The following is a 4,708-nucleotide window of genomic DNA, read 5'->3' as shown; positions in this document are numbered from 1 at the left end:
GGCCTGCGCTCAGGGCTCCGCAGGGACAGAGTCTGGGGGGCAGCTCCGTGGTAGGGACTCCCCAGCGCCCTGGTTTCACTTCTCCTCTCCCAACCTGTGTCGGCGCCTCCTTCCTGGAGACTCGTGACGCGGCCCCACTTCTCACTCCCATTGGCTGAGCGGTTTCCAGAGCAGCCAATCAGCGTCCCCGCGGCTCCCGGTTATAACTCCTCCGCGGAAGCGCCCGGACTCAGACCGTCCCCCCGACGCCGAGGATGCGGGTCATGAGCCCCCCACCCTCCTCCTGCTGCTCTCGGGGGCGCTGGGCCTGACCCCCAGCTGGGCCGGTGAGTGCGGGGTCGGAGGGGGCGGCGGTGCGGGGAGGAGCGAGGGGGCCCGGCGGGGGCGCGGGGCCGGGAAGGCGCGTGTCCAGCCCCGGCCCTGCCCCCCGTCCGCCCCCCAGGCCCCCACTCCCTGAGGTATTTCTACACCGCCGTGTCCCGGCCCGGCCGCGGGGAGCCCCGCTTCTTCGTCGTCGGCTACGTGGACGACACGCAGTTCGTGCGGTTCGACAGCGACGCCCCGAATCCGAGGATGGAGCCGCGGGCGCCGTGGATGCAGCAGCCGTGGGTGGAGCGGGAGAGGCCGGGGTATTGGGACCGGGACACGCAGATCTACAAGGGAACCGCACAGACTTACCGAGTGAACCTGCAGACCCTGCGCGGCCACTACAACCAGAGCGAGGACGGTGAGCCGCGCGCCGGGCCCGTCACGACCTCCCTCCCCACGGACGGGCCGGGGTCGCCCCGAGAGTCCGGGTCCGAGCGTCACCCCGAGGCGGCGGGTCCCGAGGCGGCGGGACCCGCCCGGCCCCCACCCGGGAGGAGCCCGCGGGCACTTTGACCCGATTTCACTTTCTTTTTTTTTTTTTTTTTTTTAATTTATTTTTTATTGATTTTTCACAGAGAGGAAGGGAGAGAGATAGAGAGTTAGAAACATCGATGAGAGAGAAACATCGATCAGCTGCCTCCTGCACATCTCCCACTGGGGATGTGCCCGCAACCCAGGCACATGCCCTTGACCGGAATCGAACCTGGGACCTTTCAGTCCGCAGGCCGACGCTCTATCCACTGAGCCAAACCGGTTTCGGCCCGATTTCACTTTCAGTTTTAAGTTCAGTCCCCGCGGGGCGGGGCGGGCCGGGCGGGGCTGACCGCGGGGCGGGGCTGACCGCGGGGCGGGGCTGACCGCGGGGCGGGGCTGACCGCGGGGCGGGGCTGACCGCGGGGCGGGGCTGACCGCGGGGCGGGGCTGACCGCGGGGCGGGGCTGACCGCGGGGCGGGGCTGACCGCGGGGCGGGGCTGACCGCGGGGCGGGGCTGACCGCGGGGCGGGGCTGACCGCGGGGCGGGGCTGACCGCGGGGCGGGGTCAGGGTCTCACACCCTCCAGAGGATGTATGGCTGCGACCTGGGACCCGACGGGCGCCTCCTCCGCGGGTACTGGCAATACGCCTACGACGGCGTCGACTACCTCGCCCTGAACGAGGACCTGACCTCCTGGACCGCGGCCGACATGGCGGCTCAGATGACGAAGCGCAAGTGGGAGGCGGCCGGTGTGGCAGAAACATTGAGGAGCTACCTGGAGGGCCTGTGTGTGAAGTGGCTCCGCATTTACCTGGACAAAGGGAAGGAGACCCTGCAGCGCGCAGGTACCTGGGGCCCTGGGGCCGCCCCCTCTCCCCGGGGCTGGGGTTCCTACAAGGAGACAGGACAGGGGGTCAGTGTCAGACACCCCTCCTTGGGTCAAGGAGGAAGCCCCCTGGATGTCAGGTCAGGTACCAGAGGGACCCCCTCCTCTCAGGGACAGTTAGGGGTGCAGGCTCTCCTGGGGTGCAGGGAGACCCCCTGAAATAGCCCATCAGCGGTTCCCATGGGCCCTGCAGGGGCTCTGGGACCCACAGGGACCTTCTCTCTCAGGCCTTGTGCGCTGCCCACACCCACTGTGTCTGAGGCCTCCCCCCAGCTTTTCTGAGTCACATGGCCTCCTGCCCTGGGCTGTGTTCCTCTGATTCTAAACTTTCTAAAGACTAGGAGGGCCTTCCAGGTGCCTCTGTCCAGGCTGGTGTGTGGGCTGTGTGCTCCCTCCCCCACCCCAGGTGGCTGTCCATTCTCAGGATGGTCACATGGGCGCTGCTGGAGTGTCCCATGGCGGATGCAAAGTTCCTGAATTTTCTCCCCTCCCCTCAGACCCTCCAAAGGCACACGTGACCCACCACCCCGTCTCTGCCCGTGAGGTCACCCTGAGGTGCTGGGCGCTGGGCTTCTACCCTGCGGACATCAGCCTGACCTGGCAGCGTGACGGGGAGGACCAGACCCAGGACATGGAGCTGGTGGAGACCAGGCCTGCGGGGGACGGCACCTTCCAGAAGTGGGCGGCCGTGGGGGTGCCCCCTGGAGAGGAGCAGAGATACACGTGCCATGTGCAGCACGAGGGGCTGCCCGCGCCCCTGACCCTGAGATGGGGTGAGGAGGGGCCGTGGGCACAGAGCCTCTTCTCAGGGCAGCAGGGGCCCTGGGGGACCTCAGTGGGGTTGGGGCTGAGGCCTGGGGTCAGGGCCCTCATCCTCCCTTCTCTTCTCCCCCCAGAGCCACCTTCTCACACCTTCATCATCATCATGGTCGTCGCTGGGGGCCTGCTTCTGCTGGGAGCCGTGGCTGGAGCTGTGATGTGGGGGAGGAGGCGCTCAGGTGGGCAGGGGTGGGGTCTGCGTGTCTGTCCCACTGGGGGTTCAGGCCCAGGTAGACGTGTGTCCCGCCTCCTTCATGGGAAGCACCATCCCCACACGTGTGATGGCCAGTGTGGGGCTCTGTGCTCACACTTACTCTGCAGTGAGGCCCGTGGGAAAATGAGGGACCCACTTATCACCTGATGATGCTGGTGGTGGGGCCCCCGTTCCCAGCAGCCCCAGGTCAGAGGGCAGGTCCCTGCTGAGCACAGACCTCCAGGAGGGCAGTGGGTCCAGTCCCCCCACATGCACTTCCCTCAGGGTTCCTGGTCCTGTCCTGGGTCTACACACAGGGTTCTGGAAACTTCTCTGGGGCCCAGGACTAGACCTTCCTTTAGGACCTCATGGCCCTGCCTCCTCCCTGGTCTCTCATGGGATGTTTTCTTCCCGCAGGTGGGAAAGGAGGGAGCTACGCTCCGGCTGCCAGTGAGTATGGAGGGGGGACCCCTGAGTCCCTGTGACAGTGCAGACGGGAGCCATAGGGGAACCCCACCCCCCATAGTTCCTCCTTAGTTTCCTGCCTTGGGGCTCTGACCCTCTCCTGGTGTGTCCCCCCACCCCCCAGGCAGTGACAGCAGCCAGGGCTCTGATGCGTCTCTCTCGGCTTCTAAAGGTGAGACCTGCCGCGGGGAGGGGTGGGCAGAGGGGAGGACTGGGTGGTGGGGAGTCTGTGGGACCCTGTGAGCATGAAGTGGACTCTGAGAATGTCACCAGTTACAGCCACTGACCTGAATGTGTTCATGATGCTTGTCCTCCACAGCGTGAGGCAGCTGCCCTGTGGGGACTGAGTGATGGAAGATGTTCACGCTCCTGCTTCCTGACTCAGGAACCTCTGATTGGGGGCTGGCCTGCTCTGCTCCCCACACTCTCCTGTCAGCAGAGTTGGGCTGGATCCTCCCCATCCCTGCCTTTACTCCCTGGTGCTCTGAGCTGCCACTTCCTGCTTTGTATTGAAATGAGACTGTGGATTGACCTCGTGTTTTCATTCTTGCCGTGACTGGTGACGGGTAATTAAAGGAGAGCCTTTAATTAATTATTTTCTCAGAGGAAATAAATGGAAGCACCAAGGGTTCTGCGGATTCCTGTGTCTTTTGTGCTCTTTGCGGGGGGACGGGAGAGGCTGTGAGGAAGGAGCGTGGGCGGGGCCTGTGCTCAGGTGGTGCTCAGTGCACCGTGGGCTTTGACGTGGTCACTCCTCGGCCGGGTCACCTCTCTGCTCCTCTGACCTTGTCCCTCAGTGTCCCTGTCCCACCAGGACCTGAAGGTTCCAACCCTCTGATCAGCTTGGTCTTTCTGGGGTCCAGCCCCCACCCTGACTCTCTCCAGGACCCTCAGCCAAGAGCCATCTCAGCGTCCCAAAGACACTTGTCACTCACGATATGCCCAGGGTTTTAGGAGCCCAGTGCCAGGAGCCAGGGGCAAAGACCAGACACTTTCTCAGATCCATTCATAGCAACAGTGTCCCAATAATTGAAGATGCTGGCACCTTACCAGAGTCCCACCTCCTCATGAAGGATTGTGTCCAATCCTTCGTCCTTTGAGGATGGTTACAGGGCCCGGACAAATCCCAACAGTTGTAGTGAGAGGAGAAATTGAATTCAGCCCTAATGTGACATTGCTGCCCACCTCCCAGCATTGAGAATGACAGAGTCAGACAAAACCAATTGTTCACAAGAATGTGGACTCGTTCTGTCTCATATATTCCTGGTGGGAAAGTAAGTTGTTCCAAACCTGGTGGAAAATGCATTGGCGCACTCCCTGCACCTGGAGACGGAGAGCAGGATGGGGTGTCGGGGAGTCAGAGGCTGAGCGTCACTGACAGGATGACAGGAGGTCACACATGGGACGAGGGAGAGAGTGAAAGGCTTAGAAGGACAGATGGACCAAACGGAGAGACGCCTGTTGGCAAAAGTGTGGAGAACAGACAACCCCTGCCCATGTT

At 63.3% G+C, this 4,708-nt stretch overlaps 1 pseudogene across 1 annotated transcript; it reads left to right on the top strand.

Moving 5' to 3' along the window:
- Window positions 1-254: 254 nt before the first annotated feature.
- Window positions 255-3,842, top strand: LOC308530514 (patr class I histocompatibility antigen, B-2 alpha chain-like; annotated as a pseudogene). The gene is made up of 8 exons (XR_013997338.1): window positions 255-326; window positions 443-727; window positions 1,414-1,689; window positions 2,228-2,503; window positions 2,627-2,728; window positions 3,160-3,192; window positions 3,332-3,379; window positions 3,527-3,842. The product of XR_013997338.1 is annotated as a patr class I histocompatibility antigen, B-2 alpha chain-like (transcript).
- The last annotated feature ends 866 nt before the right edge of the window (window positions 3,843-4,708 follow it).

Source organism: Myotis nattereri, assembly GCF_964212035.1.
Source record: "Myotis nattereri genome assembly, chromosome: 15".
Classification (NCBI taxonomy): Eukaryota; Metazoa; Chordata; class Mammalia; order Chiroptera; family Vespertilionidae; genus Myotis; species Myotis nattereri.
Note: the sequence above shows the minus strand (reverse complement) of the source record. Positions and strands in the feature narration are given on the sequence as shown.